This window comes from Octodon degus, unplaced genomic scaffold, assembly GCF_000260255.1.
Source record: "Octodon degus isolate 3935 unplaced genomic scaffold, OctDeg1.0 scaffold00005, whole genome shotgun sequence".
Lineage (NCBI taxonomy): Eukaryota > Metazoa > Chordata > Mammalia > Rodentia > Octodontidae > Octodon > Octodon degus.
In genome coordinates this window covers 33,587,025-33,602,705 of record NW_004524581.1, presented here as the reverse complement: position 1 = coordinate 33,602,705, position 15,681 = coordinate 33,587,025, and the positions used below count along the sequence as shown (strand labels likewise).

At 54.9% G+C, this 15,681-nt stretch overlaps 1 pseudogene; it reads left to right on the top strand.

Moving 5' to 3' along the window:
• Nucleotides 1–10,158: 10,158 nt before the first annotated feature.
• Nucleotides 10,159–10,256, top strand: LOC111818703 (annotated as a pseudogene).
• The last annotated feature ends 5,425 nt before the right edge of the window (nt 10,257–15,681 follow it).

The following is a 15,681-nucleotide window of genomic DNA, read 5'->3' as shown; positions in this document are numbered from 1 at the left end:
CCTGCCCCAGGGCCTGGCAAGCAGCGAGGCCCTTTAGAGCCAGGCCCCGCCGGCGCCCTGCGTGCTGGAGCTGGCTCGCACCAGCTTGAGAGCACAGATCTGACCCAACGCTGGCAGCTTCAAGTTGGCCTTAACGCGATGTTTCCAGCAAGAAACTGGAAATAATGCAAATCTGAAGGCAGCCCAGGGGTTGTTAAACACTTACTGGTCACTGCTTGCCCACTCCTTTCTGTCCTTCGTAAGATATGAGCACAGTCACGAAGGACCGTGTCCACTCAGGGTGAGGTTCAGCTGTAAGCCACAAAGGAGCTCACGGCGTGGGTTTCCTCCCTGCAGGCTCGTTTGTCTCCCACGAAGCTAAGTCTAGACCAAAGTGGGAACTCGGCATAGCCCTCCCTCTTTCTCTGCCTCGCTTCCTCAAGGCCTGACGTACTTCACCACCTAGGATGGCAGCTGTCATGCCCCAGTCCTGCCAGTGGGAGAGGACGACAAAGAAACACAGAGGGCGGGTGGCCCCCTCCCCGGGGAGGTGGAGGCATGAGGAGCTGGAAACTCCGGTAGGTGTGATGGGACTGTAGTAGTCTGCGCTCTGAAAGAGCTTACTGGAATAGAAAATTAGAAATGCCGACAAGAGGTTGAGTAAACCCAGGGCAAGCCAGGGCCCCGTGAGGGTCCAGGAAAGCGGACAAAAGACCCTTCATCTCGTGCCAGGAGAGGCGAGGCCTGGACATTCAGTGGGGAGCTGCAGGGTCAGAGGCTTCCAAGGAACGGTAATCTGATGTGTGCTGCACACATGCAGCAAGGAGGAAGCCAGGAAGTGGCAGGGGTCCGGGAGGAGGCTGATTTCACAACTGGGGGGAGGAGGCTCTGTCAGGGCGAGGGCATGGGGGCAGGCGCATCCAGGGGCAGCCGCGGAAAGTGTGTGGAGCTGCAGGCCGCAGGAGTCGGGGATGGGCGAGGGGTGCGGTGGGCCGCAGGCTGAACTGCCTCAAGCAGAGCAGGACAGGGACTTGTGGTGGAGGAGGCCTGGGGCTGGGAGGCGTTGCTGGGGCCGGGGGCTTCTTGGGGGAGCAGATCCTGGGCTCCATCCTGGCATGGCGGAGGCTTTCCAGAGACAGACTGGAGGAACGAATGGGGGAGGGCAGGCGCACCGCCAGGTACTGCTGAGCCCTGGAGGGAGCCCCTGCACACTCCCACCCCCAGGCCTGCAAACTGTACCGGCTAGGAGGAGGGACCCTGGCCCAGACAGCGCCACCCACAAGGGGCCCTGCGTGAGTGTGGCAAAGGCAGAAGGAGCTGGCTCCTGGCTGTGAGAGGTCTGGGATGCAAAACAGGCATTCATGTGAACATGAGCCAGCTCACACGTCCACCAATTAGATGAGTGGGCACTGGGGCGGGAGGTGGGTGCCCCTGGACACCACGGAAGGACAGACAGACAGGATTCAGAAAGGAAGTGGGGGGGGGCTCGGGGGAACACGCGGTGGGGACCAGCAGGAGAGTGCCGTGGTCCTTGGGCTGCTGTGAGGTCAAGGGAAGTGGGAAGGTTAAGTGGGCGGCCCACACGCGCCGCCGGGAAAGCTCGGGCACTGTTACTTCTGTTTCTTCAGCTGGGCTTGCTGGTTCCTTCCAGAGACAGCTTCACAGCCAAGCAGGACAAGCGGCCCGCGCCAGGGCGGCGGTGCTCTCCACCGCGAGCGCTGCACCGGCTAAGTCTAGGCTCCTTCAGGCATGTTCTCTGTGGCTGACGGCTGCTCATCCTGCCTTGACCTGGAGTTACCTGTGCTCCGATTGCCTAACGCTGCCCACTAATCCCCCGGACTCAGCCTGAGACATCCTCTTGTCACGCTCATGGGTCCCGTGGGTGAGGATTTGGACAGAGGCCCTGGGAATGGCTTGTCCCGGCACCTGTGCCAGGCTGCCGTTGGAGGACCTAAGAAGCCAGGTCTAGGATCAGCCGAAGGCAGCTTCACTCCGAAGCCTGGCAGGGGTGGCAGCCGCTGGCTTGAGGCCTTTGTTCTCCTGGTGATCTAGCTTGAGTTTCTCTTGCATGGAGGCAGGGTTGGTGAAAGACATAAACTTTAAGTCTTTCTTTCCCAAGGTGCTGGAAATAAGCCCAGGTCCTCACACGTGCTCTGCCATGCACTGCACAACCCTGGTGTTCTATGGCCCTCCCTCTGCCCAGCTGGCACCTCTCAGATTCCAGGGAGGGCACACAGCCCCCAGCCTGACATGCCCAGTCACGTGACAAGGGGAGCCCCGTGAGGAGAACCCTATCTTTGGAAAATACAGTGCTCCCCCAGTCAGGAAGGATGCGTTCTGGGAGCCCCAAAGAATGCTTCAGACCTCGAGTGGTACCAAACTCTTCTAAGCTTTTCTCCCCTATGATAATAATGTACATATTGGACACTAGAAGAGATTCCCAATGGCAACCACACTGAGGTAGAGTAGGATACGCTGTAGCCAAAGCTGCGCATGGGACCACCTTCTGCGGAGCTCTGCCCATTCTCCCCGGTGATCTGCGATGACAGGAGGGTCCCTGCTGCAATGAAGCGAAGTGAAAGACTCGGGCATTGTGACATAATGTCAGGCTGCTACTGCCTTGTGACCACAGGTCAGAGGGGAGAAGGCTGCTTCGGGGGAGCTTGGGTCACGGGGTGGTGACACCGCTCCGGTAGGGTATACAGCGCGGATACAGTGGACTGAGTGGTGATTCACATCCTGGCCGTGGCAGAGTGGGGCAGCACAAGATTTCATCACACTACTCAGAACAGGTCACGACTGAACTCTTCTTAGGCGTTGCTGTTTCTACAATTTTCCATTCATTATTTTCAAGGGCTACTAAAAAACCACAGGAAGCAAAACTGGATGGGAGACTACTTAAGGTAACTGTGGAAGGACTCCTTTTAGGTCCGTTATTTCACATATGCTAAAGTAGTTATCATTACCGTCCTGCAGTTAAAGAAACCGAGGAATAGCGGAACAAATGGTGGACCCGACTCAGCGAGCAGGAGTTGCACCTGCTGCGGCGGTCGTGTGGCACGGGGCTCTAGGCCGACCCGCCTTTGGTTTGGTTTGGTTTTGGCTTCTTCAGAATACCTTAAGCGCAGGTCGGGTAATGCCTGAGGATCTGGGGATCGAACCACAGCGTTCTGAGCCTGAATACTTTGCCTAAGCAGGCATGTGGGCAGTGGAGCCAGTGGGCAGGCTCCGTGACCCGCTTTTATTAAGGACTTGCTGCCTCCAAGCAGCAGGTAGAATTCACAGAAACTGGGGCCGTTTCTGTCCCCACCCCGCAGCAGCACCGGCCGACCACGGGACCGTGGGCACAGGTGTGTGATGATTTCTATGAAGCGATCATGTGACATTTTGTTTGCTTTTGCTTTCCTTTTTGTGGGACCATGAGGGCCAGGACAGGATCCTCACGTTGAATTCAGCTTCCGGGTGGCCACTTCCGGGGTGCTGCTGTCTGTCCTAACCCAAGCAGGCAGCATCACTTGGGAAGTGGGAGGCGAGAGGTGCGGCCTGGGGGGGCTCGGTGAGGAGGTGGAAGCCTGAGGTGCACGAGGAGAGGCGGAAACCCAAAGGGAAGTGGCCAGCGCAGTTCCGTGGGTCCAGCTCAGTGTCAGGACAGGCAGGCGAACAAGGGCTCAGCCACACCCCAGCCTCCTCCCAGGCTCACTGCCTCGCTGGCCAGCCAGGGACGCCAAGGCTGGTAGGAGGGGGTGTCCGCTTATCCTTATCGATCAGGAGCAGACGGCTGGCCCAGATCTCTAACTTGCATGGGGCCTTAAGTTTTAAACCTGCCGGAGCCTGTCCCTTGCCAAGGAGCTCCTATCTTTGACTTTATCTCTAGAAATGTTCCTTGGCTAAGGGCTATTTTGGAGATTACAGGCTGGCAGGGCCTTTGAAACCGCACTTTCCACTTCTGTTGTGGGGCAGGAAGCACAGGGCCCTTTAGTGCCTGGAAAGTGGATGTGGCTGCCTGCCTGGCCCCCTCCAAACCAGCCCTGTAAGAAAAAATGTGGGGCAGGCTCTCTTGATGTTGTCCAGGTGGGCCTTGAACTCGTGGTGATGCTCCTGCCTCAGCCTCCCGAGGGCTGGGACTCAGGCGTCTTAGCTGGCCTTCTGCCGCTGTTGTCGCCTGCCCTGCCCTCTCTGGGCTCCACTTCTCCCTGCGCTGTCTCTGGAGTCCGTCTCTGCCTGCTCCTTCGCAGGCGCCTGCTGCATCCCATGTGACTCACCCTGAAGCTCTCTTCCTGCCCCACCAAGGTCCGTTGCTCCCACCACACAGGAATTACTCAGCACGCGGGTTACCAACCCCTCTGGAATGCTCCTTCTCTCTGGGACGGCCTCTCTCCCCACAAGCTCTATTCCTTTGTTTAAACTAATAAGGCTTTCCCCCTTCTGGTGGTTAAAAGATGCTTGTTGTGGAAAATTTGCAAAATGGGAAGGGTATCCAAAGAAACAGAAGAGCACCCAGCCCCTCACGACCCGCCTTCCTGGAGGAGTCCTGCCCCCTCCCTCCGCCCGGTGAGCACTCCCGCTCGCAGGCCTGGTACTTTTCCCCGCAGCCTGTCCCATGGCCAGAGGCAAGTGACCGTTTGTGTCCTTGGGTTTGGTATCTGTCATAGCTACTTGACATGAGGTCAGGATGGGCCTTCCGGGACATTCTTGAGGTAGGATCAGAGAAATACAAAATAGATAAAAGGAGATAAGAAAACGGAGACTTTCGAGGTTGCATTTCAAGAAAAACTGCAGCATTGAGACAAGCCTTTCTTTCTGCTTCTGGAGGCCGCCCTACCCAAGGGGTGGGAGGACGCATGTCTTGGTCACATGTCCAAAGACACCTGGAGCTGCGGCCCTCTGTCCCAGTTCTCCAAGCATGCTTCCACCCCGGGTGTACCCGTGTCTCCATCTCAGAAGCCTTCCCCTGTCTCTTGTATGTGTCCTGAAAATTCTTCCGTGATGTGGGCTCGGTTCTTTTTCTCAGCTCTGGGGACCTCACAGACCCAGCGGGGTGATGGGGTGACCTTGTGTGGCACTAGCCCGCTGTGCTGCCTGGTGTGCAGACAGCGTCAGGGCATCCGGCGAGGGGCTTCCTGTGGAACCCGGCCCGGGCTCTGAAGGCCTAAAGCCTCCAGTCCAACCAGCAGCTAACTGGCTGCTGCTGGGCCCGCTCCAGGAGCGGTAAGCCCTCGAGGAGCCGCTGGTCTTGTGAGGGAGACAGAGTGGAAGAGCACCCGACAGCCTTCCAGCACTTGGGAACCTGTGGGACCAGGGCAGAGGAAGCACCCGGAAGGTGCCATTGCTTTGCTCTGTCCCTGTTAATGGGCTTCTCCTGGCATCAGGGTCACATGATTGGGTTCGTAGGTGCCATTGCCACTAGAGCAATCAGAGGTGCTGAGATGGCTTGGCCCAGGCCTTAGGTAACTTGTGGGAGATGGATCTGACACGTGGACCTTGGTCCTGGACTCCCAGCCTGCCAGGCCTCTGGGGTCTTCCCTCCCCCTTCTGCCCATCCTGTGGGTCCCCTGGATGTGGCCTCAAGGTAATGGTCTGTCCAGCGGGAGCCACACTCTCCTCTCTCTGGGTCTGCACATCCTAAGCCTCCCCTCCAGGCCGGCACCAACCTCCTCTCTTCTTCCTCCTCCTCTCAGCTTCGTTCCCTTCTACACTATGAGTCTTGGGGCACTGCTGGCTGAAGGAACGCATCCTCTGCTGGCCTACCTCTCCTGCAGTTTCCAGCTGGGCTTGCTGAAATGTGCTTGAAATTCACGCCGGCTGTGGTGGTGCGTGCCTTAACCCCAGCACTCAGGGGGCTGAGGCTGGAGGATGGGAAGTTTGAGTGAGTGACTGAGCAGGACCCTGTCTTGAAAAATAAAACAGGGGCCGGGGAGATAGCTCAATGGAATAAGCGCTTTCCTGGCAAGCGCAGGGGCCAGGGAGATGGCTCAGTAGAATAAGCACTTCCCTGGCAAGCGCAAGGGCCTGAGTATAATCCCCTGTTCAGCAAAAGAAAGAAGGAAGAGGAAGGGGAGGAGGAGGAGGAGGAGGAGGAGGAGGAGGAGGAGGAGGAGGAGGAGGAGGAGAAAGGAGGACGAAAAGGAGGAAGAGGAAGAGGAGGAGGAGGAGGAGGAAGAGAAGAAGAAAATAAACAGCTGAGATGTGGCTCAGTGCACAGGCCCTGAGCTCAGTCCCTGCATGGCAGAAACAAACGCAACTCTTAATATGGTGAATTCCTCTGCTCAGGCCAGAGACCCAGAGAGCACAGCTGGGCCTGGGGTGCGTGCCTGTAACCCTAGCACCTGGGATTCGGAGGCAGGAGGATCACTGTGAGTTTGAGATCAGCTTGGGCTACAAAGTGAGCTCAAGGCCAGCCTGAGCTGCATAGTGGGACCCCGTCTCAAAAAGACACACACACACACACACACCCCAGACAGCACAGAGTAGGTGGCTGCACAACCACGTTTAACCTTAACCACCCCGGGGCCCCATCACACAGGGCCACCAGGAGTGTCTTGGGGGCACAGCTGAGGTGGGGCGGAGGCCAGGATCCCACCTGTGACTCCAGTCTGGCCTGAGGTCACAAACCTTGCTAACACTGCCTGGAGAGCCAGTCCAGAGCAGACCAAAGACTTCACAGCCTCCGGAGGGAGCAGGACCCAGGGCTCGGGCCCTTGGGTTGTTGGTGAACTTCCTCGTCTTTGACCTACAGCCAAACCTTTCAACTTCTGCGTCAGCAGGTCCACTGAGCTCCTTTTTTTGGGGTAACAGTATTCAGGGCTGAACCCAGGGCCTTGTGTGGTCCACTAAGCTACATAGCCAGCCCCTACCCCTTTTTAGTTTTAACAAAAGGCCTTGTTAAATTGCCCTGTGGCCCCAAGCTGGAAGTCCTCCTGCTCAGCCTCCTGAGTAGCTGCAAATACAGGCAGTGCCAACAGCACCTTCCTGAAGCCCGTTCTCGATAGACCTGGTTCTTCCTGCCCGCTGAGCACCCCACCTGGCTTCCTCCTCTGCCCCCAACAGCTTCCATCCCCATCATGACACCTGTGTACTTTGGTCGTTCCTCCCTCCCCTCCTCTTTCTCCTGCTTGTCCGCCTCTCCCTTCCTTTCCTCCTCCTGATCCAACTCAAGGCCTCTGGCATGCTAGGTGAGGGCTCTGCCACTGGGCTACGCCCCTGCGCCTGGTTGACACCTTCAAGTCTGTTTGAACATCAGCTTTGAACGGAGCTGGCCCCCAATCCCCACCCAGCACTGAGCCCTCTGGCCTTGGTTCTACAGCACCCTGCCCTCTTCCATTGTTTTGAGACAGGGTCTCTCTTTGGAGTCTAGGCCGGTCTCAGACTCTCTGCGATCCTCCTGCCTCAACCTGCTGAGTGCTGGGCTTACACCGGTGAGCTACTGCGCCCAGCTCCTGTTAGCTTTGTTGACAGCTGCTCTGAAATTTCTGCCGTTCTGAGGTGTCCTCAGTTCCTCAGGCGGCATAGGTACCTCATCTAATGGGGACAGAGCTCTCGGAGGGCCCCTGTGTGCTCCTTTCCTTAAATTCCTTCCTCTTTGAGGTCTCCCCCCAGAAAGGGCCCATCACTGATAATTCACTGTCCCCCTGAAGGGGGACATGAAAGGACAGCAGTGAGAGGACGTCCACCTCTGGCACTGTGCTTATCTGTAGCTCCTGGCTTCTCCCGTGGCTCTGCACACCTCAGACTCAGGCTCAGCAAGCGGCCTCTCCCCGCCTTCTCCCCTCCCCCTGCTCCTGTACTTCCTCAGGGAGGTGGCAGAAAGCAGATTATGCCCCCTGGGGCAGGGGCACAGGCTCTGATCTGGGCTCGGGCTGTGCTGCAGCTGAGAGTCAGGGCGGCAGAGGCTGCTCCAGCCGCACCGAGGGGATGAGGCGAGCCCGGCCCTCCGCCCTGCTGCTCCAGGCTCTGGTTCGCGGCGCCGAGGCTGGCGCTGGCGCCTGGCACACGCTGTGCCCTGAGCGCTGCCCGCTGCCCTCCCTGGGTGTCTGTGCTTCTCTGTGCAACCACACAGCAGTATGCAGTCCCCACCCACGAAAAGGTCAGAGCTGGGTCCCCTGAACAGCAGGACACATGGGGGTGCCACGTGGAAAGGGCGCGCGGCTCCCCATGCACCCCTGCCTTGCGCCAGCACCTGCGCTCCTGCATCTGTGAGCTGCTCCTGCGCAGGGCTGGGGGGGGCACCCGACCTACGGTTGGCACACGGCACAGGAGAAAGATGCTGGGGGTCCCCGAGGGGCGGAGGAAGTGGGGGCCTGCTTTCAGCCCCAGAGAGGAGGAGCACAGAGGCCGCGGAGCTCTGGCCTGAGTCCTCAGCCCGCGGGACCTGTGACCCATGTCGCACCCAGCGGGTGGGCAGGACCTGGCCAGCGCACACCAGCCCACCGCCGCTGGCCAGCTGGCGGCTTGCTGATGAGCAGTCGGGGCTGCACCTGTCCTGGGGCCAGGGCCACAGAAAGGGTTCAGCTGTGAGCCCGTGGCCGGAGCAGCCGAGTTTGAGTCTGAATCGCTTTTCTCACGTATATATGCACACATATACATACACACACACGCTTTTGAGACAGGTTCTTGCTAAGTCACTCAACTGCCCAGGATGGGCTCAAACTTTCAGTCCTCCTGCCTCAGCCTCCCAGAGTGCAGGGTGACAGGTGTGCATGGGACAGCTGCCCGGGCAGTCACTGAGCAGAACGCGGATGAAGGCCAACTTATTCTGCACACAACGCACCGCAGCCTGTTGAGAATTAAAGCAGCATAGAAGCGCTCTACTTTAGGACTTGTTTCTTGCTATTGTCCCCTGACCCTGCTGGTTTGGCTTTCTGTGCACTTGAGAAGCGATAGGTTCTGGCCCTAGTATGAATTGCTAAAATCATCATGGTGGTGGTCTGGTACGCTGAAGCCCTTAAAACAAAAGCTCATCTTCCCCAAGACCACCCCCCTTCTCCAACTTAGCCCAGGACATAATTTACTTCTACCCTTCCTGCCACCTCAGGAAAGACCCCAATCAGCTCCCTCAGGTATATCTAAACATCCCCTTCAAAAAAAGAAAGAAAGAAAAGATAAAGAAACAAACTCCATCCGGGCAAAGGCTGTAACAACCTCAGCCTCCCTTCATTCAACTTGAGAGAATTTTCATCTTCCCCAAATTCTCTTTGTGTCCTCAGAGGAGACAAAGCCCCTTTCCCTTCTTCCTTCTGCCTGTTTCTGTGCTACCCGGCCGTGTGCCTGAAAAAACCTATCAAGAAGCAGCAGGCGGGACTGGGCCTTGGTGACCTGCACAGGGACAACTAGGAAGGTGCTGGACTCTGGGACCAAGAAGCTGTGAAGGACCTCTCCCCTGTTGACTCTTGGTGATCTGGGGATTCAGAGAAAAGGCAGGGCCTGAAGAGACCTGGTCTGCTCCAAAGCAGCCCAGGTAGGACCACCACGTGGGTGGACAGGCCCGGAGCTGGGGCTGGGCTGCGAATTGCAAGGTGGCCCAGGAATCCGCAGGAGTGTGCTTTTTTGTCCTTTTCCTGTGCTTGGGGAGCCAGGCCCTTGCCCACGCCAGGCACATGTTTAACCACAGAGAGGAGGCCCCAGCTTGGCAGCAGTGTTCTTCTGTCATCTCCTCCTCCATCTCTTCAGATATCAAATTATCTCAAGTTCCCATTTGCTTTTTCTTTCTTCCTCTCTGGCTCTGTGAGTTGCTGGCTTGGATGATTAGAAAGTTGGAGTGGCTGAGTGCCACATTTGGGGCTCTGGGCAGGCAGGGAGCAGGCGGGGGCTGGGTGGCCAGGTGGCCGGATGTAAAGGAAGAGGGTGTCGCTCTACTGAGCCATCCCAGAGTCACAAGTATGAGGTCACACAGCCCCGCACATCCCTGACACCAGCCTGAGGAGGAACTGGACTAACATAGCCTCTGGGAGCAGGTCCAGCTTTGCTTCGTTTTATTTTTGACTTTTTTCAAAGCAGTAAATTTTATTTTTTTATTCATATGGTACAAAAATGAACACTAAGTTAAAGGCCATTGCAATACAAACATGAAAACTAAAATTTTGATGGTAAAAAAACCAAACATGTAAATTGTATTGGCTTCAGAAAAACATGCAACATACAGGAAATGATATAATATACAGTAATATTAAGATACAAGCAGGGATCGATTCTCAGCCTTTTGGCTAAGATTAAGTGTAGTATCTGCTCTTATAATACAAGCAAGTATTTTGTCACAATATGAAAAGCATTTGGTAATCTATAAATTCTGTGAACCCAACTTTGTCAAAAACATATTCACAAGATTATTTTTGACTTTAAAAAACAAAACAAAACATTGAACAGATGTCGTTTGTACTTAAAAGTTTCAAATGACAGCAACAATAAACTCAGATGATGGTTAAATTCCTCAGCCCTGGACAGCAGGAAGCTGCTTTCCAGGAGGTGGAGTGCATGACCCAAGAGGGGCACAGCCTCCAGCTGTGGGGAGAGGAGACCAGGGCTTGGGGCTGTGGGCCTGGGGACACGCCTGGGGACACGCCTGGGACAGAAGCCCTTGGCCTCCCCCAGGCCCTCAGTCAGGCGGCCGAGATGTGGGGGGAGCTGAGGGCCTCGCACGGCTTGGTGCCGGCTGGGCAGCGTCTTGAGCAACTCCTCCGGCTCCATTCAGGAACCTCTCCCTGCTACACAAGGGCCAAAAGATTCTTTGAAATATGGTTTTTAGGCCAGGCCTGGAATCCAGCACTCTGGAGGCTGAGTCGGGAGGATGGGTGTGAGTCTGAGGCCAGCCTCGGCATCTCGGCCCCCCACCCTGAGTCACACAGACAGAATCGTGTGTGTAACCTGAGGCTGGTTTTTGGTTTTTTCCACTCGGTATAGTGGCTCTGGGAGGGTTCTGGTTGCTGCATCTGGCTGTAATTCAGGTTCTTCTGGCAAGCGCAAGGGCCTGAGTTCAATCCCCGGTTCTGAAAAAAAAAAAAAAAAAAAAGTAATTCGTGTTCTTTCTACGGGTGAGTTGTGTGTCATGGTAGAGGCTGGTTAAACTCCCCACTTCTCACCTGGACCCACTTTTTGGCAAGAACGCACGTGGCTGCTTGCGAGCACTTTGTGTGCAGGATTTTACGAGATCAGAGCTCTGCTTCTCTCGGGTACCCATCTCAGGGTTCACAGAGGTGTCAAAGCCCTGGCCCTCCGGCTCCTCCCTTCCTGCCCTTGTCCTCCTGGCGTTAGGAGCACTCAGCCTTGACTTGGAGCTGAGGTGGGTGTCAGAGCAACCCTCGCCCTTCAGACTGGCAGCGAGGTGAGGCGCGGCCCCGGAAGCATGGCCGCGTGTCCTCCCGTATTCTAGAGGTTAGTCCTCCCCGAGGAGAGGCAAAATGCTCTCCATTCTCTCGGTTGCTGGTTTCCTTCGCAGAGGAGAATTTTTTAATTTACTGTGGGGCTGGGAGATAGCTCAGCGGACTAAGCACTTGCTTAGGCAGGTGCAGGGACTGAGGCCCGATGATCCCAGGTGCCACATGCCGCTCGGGCTCTGCCCCGGGCGAGCTGAGCTGGCGACAGAGCATGGGCGTGGTGGCGCGTGCCTGTAACCCCAGTGCTGGGGAGGCTGAGACGGGAGCATCACTGTGAGTCCAAGCTGCGCAGTGAGACCCTGTACCAAATACATAAATAATAATAATCATAATAATTTAATGAGGCCCCATTTGTTGATCACTGACGCTATTTCTTGTGTACTTAAGGTTCTGTCCAGAAATTCCTTGCCTACGCCTAAGTCTTACAGAATTTTATCTACTTTATCTTGCAGCAGATTAAATATTTCCATCTTAACATTTAGATGTTTGAATCATTTTTATTTTAGTTGAGTACACGGGGCTAGGTACGGGACTGGACTCCATCTTCATTCATGGCCCATGCTTAAGGAGGCCAGCTGTCCCCCGCCCGTGTTTTTGGGCCCCTTTGTCAAAGACCAGCTGGCTGAGTGTGCCTGCAGTCGGTCCTGCGCCTGCTGGTCTGTTCCCCGGATCTGTGTGTCTGCTTTCGCGCCAACAGCGGCAGCTGTTTCTGTTGGGTTTGTTTATTCGTCCGTCATTAGCTTTGTGACTCGACTGGAACTCCAGGGCTGTGATGTGCTCTGCTCTGCGCTTGTTTCCCAGGATTGCTTTTGCTTTCTTGCTTCTCCTTTGGCTCCTTATGAACTCTAGGATTGTTTTCTGTAGTTAGTTGTGTGAAGAGTGCTGCTGGAATTTTGATTGCAACTGTGTTAAATCTGCATATCAGAGTTCAATCCCCGGTTCCGCAAAGTAAATAAGTAAATAAATAAATAAATCTGCATATCAGTTTGGAAGTGTGGCTATTTTGGCAAGTGGGCTTTGCCTATCCAAGTGTCCCCAGCACTCTGGGAGGCTGAGGCAGCAGGATCCCAGATTTGAGCCCAGCCTGGGCAGCTTCGCAAATTAGTGAGACCCTGACTCAAAACAAAATAAAATCAGGACCAGATACAAATTCTCTGTGATGAATATGATCGTCATGTATGCCTAAAATGTGCCAATAAATCTAACTTAAAAAAGACAGGGTTAGGGATGCAGCTCAGGGTGAAGGCCCTGGGTTTGTCCCCCACTACCACAAAACAAGATAAGACAAGACAAAAACAAAACCCAAAGAAAAAAATCAACACGCTCACATCATCCCTGGTCCCAGGGGAGCAGCCATCAGCACTTCCGGCCTCCCACTTCTGGCCTCCCACTTCCAGGGCTTCCATCCATCTGCCCTGGGCAAAGACAGAAGCTCCCTCAAGGAACTAGGGGAGGAGACAGGGAGCCGGGCCCCAGCTCTGGTGGTCTAGGGCGGCAGGGGAGGAGCAGCCGGGGTGTGGGTGGTGGAGGCTGGGCTGGCCCACGCTCCAGGCTCAGATGCGGGGCCAGATGCGGGGGCCCAGATGCGGGGCCTCCGGTGGACCCACAGATGATTCACCAGGGAGGTCACTGCTCAGATCTCAGCTGAGTTACTCTGCGTGCAGTGCGGACAGGATGGCATGGGGGCAGCAGCCGGGTGTGTGGGGCCTCCTGGGAATGGGCTGGGGCCCAACCCTGGCCTGTAGAGTGGACCAGCCGACTGGGAGGACAGCTCTGCCCTGCCTCCTGAGTGAGGCTGTTTGACGTGCTACCCGCGGGGCAACTCACTGGCCTTTCCTGCAGACCTGTGAGATGGATATTGTTTGTCTGTCTGTCTGTCTGTCTGTCTGTCTGTCTGTCTGTCTGTCTTCCCCTAAGCACTAGGGATTGAACCCCGAGCCTTCATACTGAGCAACACCCCCAGGCCTTTTTTATTCATATGATAGGGCCTCCCTAAATTACTAGACTGTGATCCTGGAGCCTCGTGTTTTAGCCTTCCACTTAGAGGCTTGTATCGCCTGGCCAGCTTCTCTGCCTCCCCTCCTCCTCTCTTGCATCTCTTTTTCTAAAATGTTCAAAGTGCTCTCTTTGGGGCTGGGGAGATGGCTCAGTAGACTAAGCGCTTGCCTGGCAAGCATAAGGCCCTGAGTTCAATCCCTGATTCCTCAAAAAACAAAACAAACAAAACAAAACCCAAAGGGCTGTCTTCCTGCTGGACACGGTGGTGCATGTCTGTACCCCCAGCCCTCTGGGAGGCTGGGACAGGAAGATCATGATTTCAGCCTGGGCAACTTGGTGACTTAGCAAGACCCTGTTTCCAGCTAAACAACAGGAAAGGGCTGAGGACGTAGGAACGCTTTGGGAAGGCCTGGTTCAGTCCCCAGCACAACGAAAATGAAATCCTCTTGCCACTTGTTGCAACCTGCAGGAGACCACTGTGTATCTGTGGTCTCTCACTATGCAGAACCGGGCAGAATTTCACTGCGCCTCCTCCCACACCTCCCCAGCATCTCATCCTCTGTGAGACCAATGCTTCCAGATTCCACCTAAGTGAGCCGACGTGAGACTAATGCGCCTAACAGGATGATCTCCAGCTTCATCCGTGATATGTAGCATGACAGGACTGCATCTTTTTTTTCCCCAAATTATTTATATTTGAGATAAGGTCTTGTTATGCAGTTCAGGCTGGCCTTGAGCTCACTTTGTAGCGCACATGGCCTCTATCCATGCTTCTGTTGATGGACACTTGGGTTATTTCTTTTTTCCTTTTTGTGGCAGAACTGGGGATTGAACTCAGACCCTTGTGCTTGCCAGGGAAGCGCTTATTCCACTAAGCAATCTCCCCGGCCCCCTATTTCTATTTCTTGACTATTCTGAAAAGTGTAAAATAAACACAACAATACAGATTTCAGTCTTCAATATACTGAATATTTCTTTTGAGTATCCAGTACCAGGATTGCTGGATGATACATGGCTCAAGTTTCAATCTGTGTCTGTGTGTCTGTCTATCTCTCTTTCCTTCTTTCGTCTTTAAGCAGAGTCTTGGTATGTAGCCAGGCTGGCCTTGAACTCTCACTGCTCCTGCGTCAGCCTCGCAAGTGTGGGATTGTGGGTGCGTGGCACCATGCCCAGCTTTCTATTTTTATTAGTAGGAGGAACTTTCCTACAGTATTCTGCAGTGACTGTGCAAATCTCACCCCCACCGTTGTTCAAGGCTTTCTTTTCCTCCACGCCCTTGCCAGGACTTGTTATCACTGCCCTTTGCGATTGTAATATTCTTCCTGTGGCTTGGGTCTTACTTCCCTGATGATTAACAATGTTGCACATTCTTCCCCCTACTTGCTGGCCACTTGAGAAACATCTGTTCAGTGACAGTGGCCACTTTTAAATCAGGCTGTGTTTTGTTCCATTTTTTATTTTGCTACTGAGTTCCTCATGTATTCTTTTTTTTTTTTTTTTTTTTTCTTCTTCAGTAGGAGGGATTGAACTCGGAACCTTGTGATTGCCAGGCAGGTGCTTAAGCCACTGAGCAATATCCCCTGGCCCACTTCATGTATTCTGGGCGTAAACTCCTTGTCAAATGTTTTCTTCTTCTCTGTTGGTTGCCTTGTCACTCTGAATTGTTTCCCTTGTTGTCAGAAGATTTTTAGTTTTTTGTAACCACATTTATATTATTATTTTGGTTTGGGGGATCAAGCTCAGGACCTTGCACTTGCTAGACAGGAGGAACCGGGAATTGAACACGAGCCCATGTGCTTGCCAGGCAGGCGCTGTGCCACTGCGCTACTTGTCCCCAGCGCCATCGCTTATGTGGAATCTTTAGGCTGAGTCTTGTAACTGGTGAGGCGTGTCTCGTTCCATTCTTCTGTGTGTGGACACCGACTTCTGCCAACCATATCTGTTGAAAAGTCTACTGTCCTTTGAAGCACTGGGTTTTCCTTCTTGATAGGTTCTGGCCCTCGTATAAACAGCTGAATACAGGTGGTCATCCGACAGGGCTGAAGCCCTCAAAGCAACAGCTGAGGACCGCTTCCTCCTTCTCCCCCAGCTCAGGCCTGGGGACAGTGTCCTCTCACCTTTCATACCCACACAGGGGTGACCCCAGCTGGCGCCCCTCAAACTCCAGCCCGAGCGGAAGTCCACGAAAGCCTCAGCTCGGCCTGGGGGAGAGGCTCTGCCTCAGTCTGTCTCTGGGGTTAATCAAGGCTTCTTGGGGCTGGGGAGATGGCTCGGTGGTCTAAAGCACCTACTTGAATCAAGCTTGGCGAAGCACAGGGACCACGGTTCGATCCCCAGC